Genomic DNA, 13785 nt, shown 5'->3' with positions numbered 1-13785 from the left:
TGGCAACATCTAACTCTACTTGAGCTTTATCAACCTCGCTGGTTATCTCTTCTTTTTCCTTTCTTAGTTGGGTTATTATTTTGACTTTTTTATTTGTCATTAGGTCAAAGATGGCTTCTTCTGACTCCTCAGCATCATTGTGTTGATGTTCAATGACTTCTTGTCTTTTTTTGAGTTTCTACATCATCTTCCTCTTCTTCTAAGGACTTTCTTATCTTCTCCTTTGAGTCTTCAATGGTGTCTAGGGCTTCTTCAAGTTTCTGTTTTAATGATTCCAATGGATCTTCCCCTAACTCATTGGACTCATTATTATTAGGATTTGAGATCTCATACCAATTGTTGATACCAAATGATATTGAGGGGGAGGGGGGGTGAATTAGTACAATTTATAAAATAGTTTATTCTTATAATTCCACCTACTAACATTAACACAATCCACTTTACTCCCATAAATAAGCTAAATGTAGCAAGATAAAAATAACTGACACACAAAAGAACTCATCAAGTGAAACGGATATTTTGTACATGGAAACCCTCAATATGAGGATAAAAACTATGGTGAGGATAATATATCCACTGACCCTTTGTTGGTAAACAGATTTGTCATAGTAGGATATGCCCAACAGAGTGTGTGGCAAACCGTTCACAATAGCTAGATAGGCCTTTGATATCTGGCCTTCCTCTACGTTTAGAGGGGCATCTCCCTCGTAAGATAAAATATGTGATTTTTCAATAAAGATAAAGAACTTAGAGAATAGGAAGGAAAACCATTGATATCAAATTTACCACATGCCTTCAACATTTTCATAAAAATGATGTAACTATTAATGAGAGCTATCAAGGACTACACTTGAGAAATTTCACCAACACAATGGTAATTCAACCATCCACAAATACTCACATCATACCATGAAAGTAATCATAGATGAATCAACACTTTAACAATTCAAATTCCTTGGAGAGAGAACGCCAAATGTACTTCCTTTTATTTCTTGCACCAAGAAAGAAAGAAATAACTGATTACACAAAAACAACAATTGTACACACTTTCCAAAAATTGCTTTGTTATCAGAGCATAAGTGTTCCCTATATCCAAGTCCAAAAAAAGTCCCTTATTACATTGATTTCTAGGAATTTATAGCCAATCTAGAATAACCAACTTTTTGGGTTCATAACTACCCAAAAAGTTAGAGTTTGGACTACTTGAAGATGATTCATAACCAACTCTAACCCTTGAAGCTTAACTACAATTAGAAAAATGAAAACTAGAGTTAATTCTAAAGTAGACCTTTTTAAAAAATACATCAATAAAATTCTAAGACAACTTTAGACAAAAATACTTCTAACTTTTAATTCTTTGAAGTCGTTCCTTGATCTGTAGGTGCTACTAGCAACTGAGTCAAGTTTTCCTTGTAGGCTCTGAATGATTTGATGACTTGAGCCAAATTTTTATTCTTAATAATGATTAAACTCTACATCTTCAGCTTACACAACTCATGTCTCTTTCTAATTTCATCCAATTCTGTGACACAACCTGACAAGTTTTGAGTACAGGAGTTTAATGCTACTGAGAGACTGCTCAATCTCATCATAACACTAGCATCTAAACTTTGTTTACTACCAAGTTCGGTCTTGATTTTTGTCTCTATGCATTTCAAGATGGAAGATATGTCTGGATTTTGAGTATGTTCACTAATAAGAATACCTTCTATGATCATTGGTATTTCCCCCAAGGCCTTCTTTTTTAGTAACTTGCATGAGTTTAAGAATTGTTCTCCTTCACTAAATTGTTCATTCATACTATCATTCTTTTGTCGGATTTTTTCTAGCCATATATAAATTTTCTCTTCTTCTCCAATGCTGATTAACTTTAGTGACTTGACTATATTGCTGTCCATGCCTTTAATCTCTACTAAATTGGCATCAATTTCTCTCCAGAATGTTTGATGTTCTTTGAGAGTTGTCAGTTCTTTTTGAATGCTTTGTTGTATATGATCCACTTTGATAAATGTACCTTGAACATCTTGAAATAAGCTTGATGCCTATTCTTTCATGCTTTTTATCCACGCTTTCGCCATTTCACCATAAGTTTGACATTCTCCTATGTTTTGAATGGTTTCTTCATCAAACATCTTCTTTGGATCTTCTGTACTTTCTATGGATGAACTAGGATCTAGAAAGGAGTCACCACCCATCAATCTGATGCATGAAGAAAGAGCTCAGACTTGACACTTGAGTTGATTCTTAACTTGCTTATCTCTCCTTGATTATTCTATTAAGAAAGCAGTTGATACTTGAAATTTGTGTTCTTTCCCTTCATGGGTAGTCTGGCCTAGATACTTTAGTGATGCTAAAATTAGATTCATTTGCCTCATTTATGTCCTTCTCTGTGACTGGTTGTGCAATTTCAATAGATAAATTACCTGAAGTAGGGTTCACTGCTAGTCTAGAATCCATTTTAGTCTTCTTTATCTTCATACTTTTGTGCATTAAGTCAGCTACAACATCTAGATTGGGTGCTTCCAATTGAATCCTCATTTTCTTCTTTCTCTCTAAAATTTGCTATAACTAAGATGTTGAAATACTAGTAGATGGGCTGATTACTGAAGGAACCTGTAAGACTATAGATGATAAGTTCAAGTTATGCACATTTTCTACAACTGGCTCCTCTTGGATTTCTTCTGTGCTTTCAGGAGACAATGAGCGTGCAAGAGATGCTATGGATTGAATCATCTCATCTAAAAATGAGGGTAAAGCATTCATCTCAGGAGCTTCATCAATCATTTGTTGAATTGGCTTTAAGGTCTTCTCTTTGGGTTTTGATATCTTCTTCCTGGTGATCACATTGAGTTCACATGCTAAAACTAGGTTAACTCATTTATCTAGATCTTCACCATCATCTCCCCCTTGTGTGTTATGTAAAGAGCCTGTGGATGTAGGAATAGAAGACAGAATGGCTGGAATTGATGTTTCTTCTTGAGAAATATTATTATTATTTACACTACTTCTTCCTGTTGCCTTAGTAGTAGTGGCTTATTTGAATTTATTCTTTAACCAAGTCTCAATTTTTTGAATCACAAAGAAAGTCCTTTTCTTGAGGTCTTTCAGTTCTGGTAGCGACCAATTGGTATATGGCAATTCTAGTAATTGTATCCACTCAAAGAAGTAAGGATCAATCAAGTCTGACCCATCCTCTGTTATGCCTGTCACATCCCATCCCATTTTGTAATCAATGATTTGTTGTATTGTAAATCTCATCCAATCTCTTTTTCTAACTTTGAAATCATTCTCACATCTCACCCAATAATCTTCCAATGTGGAGAAATGAAGATAGCCAAGTCCAAGTGCCAAGTTATTTTTAACATACCCGCTACCATCAAATGGAAAGCAATTGTAGAAAGAGTGTAGAGTTATGTTCACCATGGATCTCTTAATATTTTGAGCGTCTAAAGAAGATAAACAACTATAATGTCCAATGCCAATGGGAAAGGGATTGATCTTTTGTTCTTGCACTTTTTGTTTACTTGACCAATTTGCCTGTAGACTTCTGAAAGTACCAACCTGTCATCTACGAAGCAAGGCAACATGAGAGGACAATCTTGGAAACCTCCAATGCAAATGTAAGTGAATCGAGGCTATTGTATGAAGAAGCTACCATAAATACTAATGAGACTAGCCACTTTAGGAGAAATTTGAAGTCCTGTGTCTCCTTGTAGCTCCCTGGCAGTGAGCATAGAAAAAGCATCATTCACTCTGCAAAAGTGTGCATTGCTCTATTTTAATTGCAACTGGGGGTAATAGTTATAAATTTGAGTGGTTAAGCTATACTCCCCATAAGGATTTAGACCAGGCCATGACTTCATACTTGCAATATCATACATTAGATATGAGGACATGTAAAATCCTTGATTTGAATTGAATCTTGTCAACTGGTGATGGAGGGCATCACTAATCATCTCTCCCCAATCTATGAATTGTTTTCCAATGGTGATGGTATTAATATACAAAAACATCCAATCCTAAAAAATATTCAACCATCTAATTTCCCATCACTCTATTGAGAAGGACTATCATATTAGAGATGTCTTCATTAAAGATATTCCTGCATAACATTCTTGGCAACTGTGATTGTCCTTGCCTGGGTTGATCAAGCCAACTTTTAGCAATAACATTGAGACATGTTTTCTTATTCTGGTGGAAATAACCCTAGGCACCTTCTTTAGAAATTTTTGTGAACTCCTCTCTTACTGGCAATCTGAAAGTGATGGATATAGATATTGGGTCCAACCTTGTTGCGACATTACCTCCTGCAGTCTTGATGTCCCTTGAATTTTGATCATATGCCTTGATACATTCTAAAACCAATTCCACACATTGAACTATGAGTGGATTTCCTCTTGCATGGGCCAACCACTTTCCAGCATTCAACGTGCTAGGGGAGATTTATCTTCTTTGCTCATCATCTTCTAGAAGTCTGCAATTTCTAAATGTCCCATCTTTGTGTCAGATATTTTGGGGAGCATAAATTTTAGTATCATAGGAGGTTCTTTACCTTGAAATTTATACCTCATATTCTCACCTGTCAAGGGCTATCCTGGCAATAATGCAGAGCCGATTGTCACTTTTCTTTGTATTAAACTTGGTGTTGTGTTTTCTTTAGGCAATTATGTAACTTCATTAAAATATTTTCTTCATTTTGGAGATCAACTCTCACATGCCACAGAGGAAAGCATTTTATCAAACAATTCTCCTAAAATATGTATGGTTTTGCTTCCTCTATTTCAAGCTATCAATTGGAACAAGGCTAAGATTGATATCTTGACAACCGAGCTTTATCGTAACATAGATTAGTTCCTAATTTTCTTGAGGTGTACAACATTTCATCAAATGGTTCATAGGCCACATCAGATACTCCACTATTACTACTCCTATGACCTCTAATGAAAGCTAAAATGAGAGATTAAATTGTCGAACAATTCACATGCTTTCTCTTCTTGACATATTACTTCTTTGTTGGACAATGCAGGTTATATGAAGACATGTCAAAACACTTTATTTTGATAGTGTTGATCACTTTAAATTATGATACTTGGCTATGGTCTTCAATATTTCCATATTTATTCTCCAACATGCGGTAGCTTAGGAGTGTTCCTATTCATAGTCAGGTTATTCATTTTGTCAAACAGATTATAGGCATGTTTTAGCACATATGTTCCTTCCCTATTTTGTTTGATTCTCAAATTGTCTTCAAATGTCCTGCTCATGTATGGGTCCACGATTTATACTGGTGGCTTAGTCAAATAGATCACGTGCCTTCAACAATTTATGTGTTGCTCCAAAGTCTGTGTTAGTAGCTTAGAAACAACTAGTTTAACCAAGACATCGAATGCCACTATTTGTATTATTTCACATTTCCTTGTGCCATCATGACAGAGAGAACAAACTATTTATACCATGCAACTGCTCTTTTTTCAATTTGCCAACTGTATGATATTACCCTCAATTGTATACGTGTTGGTCTTTGTCCATCACGCTGCGGGTTTGAGCTTGCCTACGTGGCAGGGAAAACAAGTTGTATTCACCATGCAACTATTCTTTATCTACTATTTCTCGCTATATGGTATCACCTTCAATGTTTTGCATGCTGGTCTTTTCCTGTAAGGCTGCAGGTCTGTGTTGATGAAGCCGCAGGCCATGCAGGGTTAAACAATTCCATATTTAATTGAATTTGAGATAGCCAAATCGCCAACTGCATACATTATCTTCTTGTGCAAGATTTTCTTTTAGATTAATTTTGAGATTCATGGTCCCTTTCTCATCAAATGCCCTATAAAAATATTTCAAGTAGCACCATTTATGAGACCATAGCCTTATGACTATGCACTGATAATTGTGAGTCGCATTGTCATGTCATCCTCAAATATTTCTTTGGAAATGCTCTTACGCATTGATAGAAATGAGCAGTAGATTCATTTGGCCCCACTTTTCATGACAAAACAGGCTTCCTTTCTCTCTATGTTGCATATTCTAAAGTTCCAAAGTAGTAATGACAGAGGATATTCATAAAATCATGGTTGGGAATAGACCTAAAAGGATTTGGACTGTGTGAATTGATTTATGGAGATTTGGCTCTACTACAACCCCATCTTGACAGCATCAAATATTGTAAACCTCTAATGATGAGACCGTGCTACCTGTCTCTTCATTCATATGCCTTGTCCACCTCTCAATGTGGAAAGAAAATACAGATATGAATAAGTTGTAGAGTTATAATTGCATAAATGTGAATCATCTCAAGGTATTATTAGGTTCAAAGACAAAAATTCAAGCTGCCACCTTCATATTCACCATGACTGACCTACAAGCACCTTCTCTATGAATAGAACCAATGTTTCAAATTATTTCAGTGAACTTTATTTAGAGCCGGTGGTTATTTTCAAGTTGAAGTTTGGGTTAGGAGGTTCGAGTTAGAATTAGGTTTAAAAGTTGGAGTACGGGGAGAGAGAGTATGGCTAGTACATGGAGAGAGAAAAGTTGAGTGTGAAAACTCAAACCCTAACTCAAACCATGTACTTCTCTCTAAAAGGTTCTAGTACATGGAGAGAGAAAAGTTCGAAGAGAGAGTGAAAACTCAAACCAAAACCTTAACCCATACTTCTCTCTAAAGGTTTTAGTACGTGGAGAGAGAAAAGTACAGGGAGAGAGAAAGTTTGATTTTTCATAAGGACTAATCTCTCTCTTACTAAATAATTAATATAATTAAACCATCTATAAAATGTTTGGGTAACAACTAGCTCTATCTGGGGACAATGATTGTACAAGATGCTGAATGAACCCAGAGTTAAGAAATGATAGTGCTTTATCACAAGGGCTATAGAGTCACACCAAAGGAGGTAAATCCAGGAAAAAGGGACTAAGCACAACAAAAATAGGAACACAACCAAACTAAAAAGAAAAGAGGGCACAAAAAAAAACTCCTAGCTAAGATATGTACAAGGTGGTAGACTGGACACCTTACTGATGATAATGTTTCAAATGTTGCCCATTATAAGGCAAGGGCAATTGAGTACCACTTAAGTATGACAAAATAAAAGAGTTCTTTCTGCATACCTCTTTAATCTGGAAAGGGCCTCTCCATAAGGAGTCAAATTTTCCATGTAAGCCCTTTGGTTCTTGATGTTTATCCCAAAGCAAGACAAGATCACCTTCTTGAAACATCCTCTACTTAGCTTTCTTATCAAATAACTTCTTAACACAGGCTTGATGTTCTTGAATTCTATTCACAACTAGATCCCTCTCTTCTTCCAACTTGGTCAAATATAATAGTCATTTTTCAATAGCATCTTTGAATTCATGATTCTCAATAGCATCTTGTAACTTCAAGGTAGATAATTCTAGAGGAAGAGGAAGTGTTGGTTTAGTTCGATATAGTATCTCAAAGGGAGATAATCTTGTTTCTCTCTTCTTAGTGGTTCGATCTGCCCAAAGTGCATCATACAGATGTTTATGCCAAGATCTCTGATTGACATCTATCAATTTATGCACAATGGTCATAATATTTTTATTACTTGATTCTACCTAACCATTCCCTTGGGAAAAATAATCTGAGGAGTGAGAGAGAATGATTCCATATTGATAGCAAAAGGAGGAGATCTCCTGGGAGGATAAGTTGGTAGCATTGTTAGTAATGATTTTTTTAGGAACTCCAAACCTAACCAAAATATTTTGCTTGATAAAACTACACACCACTTCTGAAGTTGTTTGTTTGACTAGGATAGCTTCGACCCACTTTGTAAAATAGTCGATCACCATCAAAATTTGAGTGTGTTTGGCAGTGGATGAAGGATGGATAGGACTGATGAAATCTAAACCCCACTGTTGAAAGGGTTCTTCAATCACTACCGGCTTCAATGGCAATGCTGCTAATTGAACTCTTCCTTCGAAATACTGACAAGAATCACACTTCTTAACCCATTCTTCTGAATCCTTGAATATCTTGGGCCAATAAAAACAATTCCTTAAAATTTTGTAAGTCGTTACTGATGCTGAGTAATGACCTCCACATGCTTCATTATGGAACAATTGAAGCAACTCCTTTCTTTGTTTAGAATCTACACACCTCATAAAGGTATCATCTATCCCTTTCTTATATAAAGCATTACCCTAGATAACATATTTTACAGATTTCAATTTCAAGGTCCTCTTCTCTTTAGGTGATAAATGAGTAGGACATTCCCCATATGTCAGAAAATAGGCAATATTTGAAAACCATTCATCAACATTGCTAATGAATAAAACTAAAGGCATTTCTTCCTCTATCTCTTCTTTGCCTTTAGAAGATCCTTCTGCAATTTCCTTGCACAAACCTTTTCCCCTAACAAGATTTGTAGGTTTGATATCGAGATCATATTCGTGTACTTAAGCTATCTAGGAGGCCATTTTGTTCACACCAATTTCCTATTGTGTCAGAATAGTCTTCACTGCTGAATCAGGAACAAACACCTTGGAGTGAGAGTTCAGGATGTAAAACCTGAATTGGTTCACTGCTCTAACTAAAGTATAAGCATTCTTCTCAGTCAAAGAGTATTTCAATTCATGTTTCTTAAGAGGGATACTCATGAATTATATTGGGGCCTTGGTATTATCTTTGTCAGGTTGAGCAAGTATAGCAGATAAAGTGTTCTTAGATGCATAACAATACAAATGAAAATCCTTAGAAAAATTTGGATAAGAAAGGGTAGGGGCATTTGTAATCTCAGTCTTGATTTGTTCAAAAGAAGCCTTACCTTCTTTTTTCCACTTAAAATTTGTATTCTCTTTCATCATATCCACAATTGACTTTGTTATCTTGGAGAAGTCTGGTATGAACCTCCTTATAAAGTTTATCTGCCCAAAGAAAGATCTGACTCCTAGTTTACTCATGGGAAGTGACAACTATTGGATAGCTTTCGCCCATTCAAGATCTATTTGAATACCCTCTTTGGAGACAATATGATAGCTAGGGCTAGAAGCACACCTAACTATTCAACCACCTTGCAAAATAAACACAATAGAAGGAAACACACAAAGAACAACACCTAGGAGAGAAGAAAACAACAATTACTTTATTGATTCATCAATTGATCTACATATATGTCTAGATATAAGGCCTTCTGGATTATGGCTAACAAGATTTACAAAATTCCAAATTTAGAACTTTCATAAGTGCTTAATGTAGACTTCCAATTCCCTCAACTTTTCTCTCCCATCCAGACTCTCTAAGTGATCTCCCCATTCTATCTAACCTAACCTAAACACCCCTACTTATACTTTCCAAAATGTCTTACAAAAGATTCTAGATCTTTACATAATAGAAGGTTGACCTTAAAAACACTCTACACACATCCCAAGACAACAACCTTACATTAAATTCATGATCCAAATTAAATACATAATTCAGCTCACATTAGGAACCAATTATAGAAAAACTCCATCAAAGAAGGAACTGAGCATCACCAAGCATCAAGTCCAATTAGCACACAACAGAATGCTCAGCCAACACTAAACATCTCGTCATGTATAAAAACTCAACAACCACTAGAACTCAACATTAACTAGCATATTGAACAAAGATGAGAAGGGTAGCAAGGTAACCCAGGATACTATTGCATCACAATCTTGCAAGAACTATTATCAAGATAGTTTGTGGTAGAGAAAATTATATAATGGACATGTTGAGGTAGATTGCAGTGAGATTTGAAGCTATTGGGATAGTCCAAAGAAGGGATGTATATCTTGAAGATGTTAGTGATGATGAAGAAGCGACACCTAATCCAAATTCTAAACCTAAGTTTGAACAAGATGAAGAAAGGCTTTTGAGATTTTTGTCTAGGGTGAATGCTAGACCTCATGTTGAAGTTTCTTTCTATGATGGAAGACTTGAAAAAAAAATTGTATTGGATTAGATCTATGAGATGGATACAAACTTTGAGTATGAAGGTAAAACTAATAATAAGAAGGTCACTTGATAGTAGTCACAAAGTTGAAAGGTCGTGCTTCACTTTGCTAGGATCATTTACAAACTAAAAGATAGAAGAGAGGAAAAGAAAAGATAAAGACATTGGAAAATTTATTGGAAAGATGAAGAAGAAGTTTCTTCCTGTGGATTACCAAGTCAATAAATTGAGAGATGCAAAATTTGAGGGAAAAAGACATGAGTGTGAGAAAATATACTAAGATGTTGGATATTAGATTTGGACACGTGGATAATGAAGTTGAGAAAGTGGATGGATATCTAAATGGTTTGGGGACATCAATTCAAGATAAGATCATATATGTTAAGATGGGAAGTTTGGAAGAAGCATATCAATATGCTCTGAAAGCTTAATAAATATTGGCAAAGAAACATGATCAAAGACAAAGAAGTGGAGGTGACAAATTTCAAAGAAGAAGAGGTAGAACCTATGGATAAAGTAGAAAATCTAACAATGCAATGCAAGATAAAAGAAAGATAGAATGGAAAGAAGATTCTAGTGGAAAGAAAGGTAACTATACTAGAGGTAGCTATACTAGTTACTCTAGGAATAATATTGTTGGAAAAGAGAGGAAAGATCTTGGTTTAAGGGAACTTGTTTCAAATGTGGAGAAGAACATAGAGATTTTGAATCTACTAACTCTAGAAAGAAGATTGGACGTAGTAGAAGAAACACTTTTCCTTGTAAATAAATCAGTGAAACACCTAATGAACATGAAAATGGTGAGAACCTAATGTTGAGAAGGATCCTATGGAATGAAGAAGTCAGTGAATAACCTATTTTGAGGAGAAGTTTGTTCAAGACCAAATGTAAGATCTTGGAAAATGCTGCAAGGTAATCATTAATAGTCAAAGTTCTAATAATTTGGCATCTAAGGAATTGGTTGACAAGTTGTAGTTATAGAGATTGAGACATCCTAAACCCTACCATGTTTCTTGGATCCAGAAGGGGCATAACTTACTTGTAAGAGAACAATGTCTTGTTGAATTCAAAATTTGGAATTATCATGATGAAGTCTTGTGTAGTATTATGCCTAAGCATCGTTCCCATATTATTTTGGGTAGACCTTGGTAGTATGATAGTCAATATTTGCATGATGGTAGATTGAATCAATATACTCTTTGGGTTGATAGCATTGGAAGGATTTTGAATAGCAGAATAAGTAAAAGCACCAGATGAAAAGACTACATGGAATACCTAGTTCAGTGGAGACAAACCAATTGAAGAAAATTCAATTGAAGAAGTTTGGAATGGAAGATTCAAGACCTGTTGGAACCCCTATGTCTACTAGACATAAGCTCTCCAAGAATGATGGTTCTAAAGAAGTATATTAGATCACATATAGATCAATAATTGGAAAATTGTAGTATGTAGTACATACAAGGCCTGATATTGCTCTAGCAGTTGGAATAGTGGCAAGATTCTCAGAAAATCCTAAACAAAATCACATGACGGAAATCAAGAGAATCATGAGATATCTAAAAGGTATTAAAGATTATGGCTTATGGTATATACTTGGAGGCAATTTGGATTTGAAGGTATTTATTGATGCTGATTGGGTAGGAAGTATTGATGACAAAAAATGCACTAGTGGTGGAGTATTCTTTCTTGGTAAAAGACTAGTGTCTTGGACAAGCAAGAAGACAAATTGTACATCTCAATCCACAACAAAGAAAAAATATGTGGTAGCAATAGTTAATTGTTCTAACATTGTTTGGTTCAAACAATTGTTGGAAGGAATGAAGATAGAGATCAAGTATCTTATAGTCATATATTGTGATAACACTAGTGCAATCAATATATCAAAAAATCTAGTGATGCATACCAAAACAAAGTATATTGCTATAAAATATCACTTCTTAAGAGAGTTGATGTAGGATAAAGAAGTTAGATTGAAATATGTTAATACAAAAGAATAGATTGTAGACATATTCACCAATCCATTACCTAAGGATGCATTTCTGTATCTAAGAGGTAAGCTAGGGGTCATTCCCCTATCTGAAGTTCACTAAATAAAGTTTAGTGAACCATCAACAAGAGCTAAGTTGAAGATCAATCAGTTAGTGCAGGATTGAGAAGAGAAAACTACAAATGGATTAGTACTTAATGTACATTAATATTGACATGTTGTTGTCTTTGGCATGTGTTGTCAAAGAGGGAGAAGTTTACTATCATATCTTTGAGAAGTTTTTGGAACCAGAATAAAGTAAGGAACTAAAAGAGGGAGAAGTTTACTATTCAAAGAAATAGAAGTTTTTTGTAAGAGGGAGAAAGTTCTATGAATGAACTTGGTAGAAATTGTTGTAGATAAGAGAAAGAATCTAGTGAAAGGAAGAGTTCATATTGATAGAGGAGTTCTCAAGACTAAATCCAAAATTTCATTATGCTATGACATGTTGTGTTGCCATCAATGCCAAAGAGGGAGATTTTTGGATACAACTAATTAATTGTGTATTGTCTTTGATGTTACAAAAATTTCATATCATTATCAGTCAGTATATGTCAAGCTCACTTGGGCAGTGAAGATAGTTTTGTGTGTCTATCGGACGTTCCTGTGGTTACCTAGTTCAAAAGGTAGTGTCTACCAAGTTCACCTGGGTATTAAAGGAAAGTATGCAGAAGATGAGTGTTAACCAAGCTCACTCAGTTAATGAAGGAAAGTTGGATGGAACTAGTGGTAACCGAGATCACTTAGTACAAAAGGATTTTTGCAAGTTTGAAGTGTTAACTGAGCTTTTGTTGGTTAATACAGGAAATCACTTCAGAGTTACTTTCTACCAAGTTGGGTTAGCTAATGAAGGATTTTATTATTTTGGCATAATAAGCTTAATTAATTTATCTATTGATTCCAGTGAAATGAAGAGATGAATATTAATTATTCTACATTATATTTGAGCTAAATTGACAATATGAAAGATATAAGGTCAAGTTGTGGTTTCAAAGTGTGCAAGTATGAAGATGTTATGAATATGTTGAAGACGAATAGAGGAAGTGAATTTGAAGGATAAGAAAAATATCCTTGTGGATAAAAAAAGCTATATTCGATGAGGAAGGATCAAGTACACACTAGAATAGGTATCTGTAATTAGCAATTTAGTTGCATTCAAATCAGGTTATCTCATTTTTACTCTCTAACCATTGTAGCAGTGATCTATATCTCCTAATAGAGTTGGCTTAACATCTATTTGCAAATCCTCTAACAAGGTGGTAGTTCTATTGAATTGTCTAAAGACCTCTAACAAGGCCACTCCTAATAGTTTGATCAAATCCTTTAACAGGTCACACCTAACAATTTTTTTTGTAACCTTTAATAGGGTTGGCTCCTAATATGGCTCACTTCAAAAGAGTGAAAATAGTAACTAGTTGCAATTGGCAATTTTTCCCAAATTGGGTTTCCACATTAAATCCCAGTGTCAAATGCTTCATGCTATTTGTTTTTATGTGTTTGAAACTAAGTTAAAGTAATGGTACTCACACATAACATCTAAAGTTTTTATGTTAAGCATTCATTGAGCACATTGAGTAATTACTGAGTTACAACATTTTATGTTTATCAAGCATCAACAGTATTCAATTTTTAGATTGTATTATTGTACTAACATCTAAGGGATCTAGGATTTATTTTAGTAGTAACTAATTTACCCCTCCCTTCTCAGTTATTCCTCTTATATTTTCAACAGTCCTCAAATCCAAAGAAATCAAGAAGATAAGTAAGAATGGTATTGTGTGAGCAGAGGTCTTCCCACCTACACATCAATGGATAGAATTAGTC

Source organism: Cupressus sempervirens, chromosome 6 (genome assembly GCF_028749045.1).
Source record: "Cupressus sempervirens isolate cs-2001-9-10 chromosome 6, ASM2874904v1, whole genome shotgun sequence".
NCBI classification, from domain to species: Eukaryota; Viridiplantae; Streptophyta; class Pinopsida; order Cupressales; family Cupressaceae; genus Cupressus; species Cupressus sempervirens.
This window is presented reverse-complemented; position numbering follows the sequence as displayed.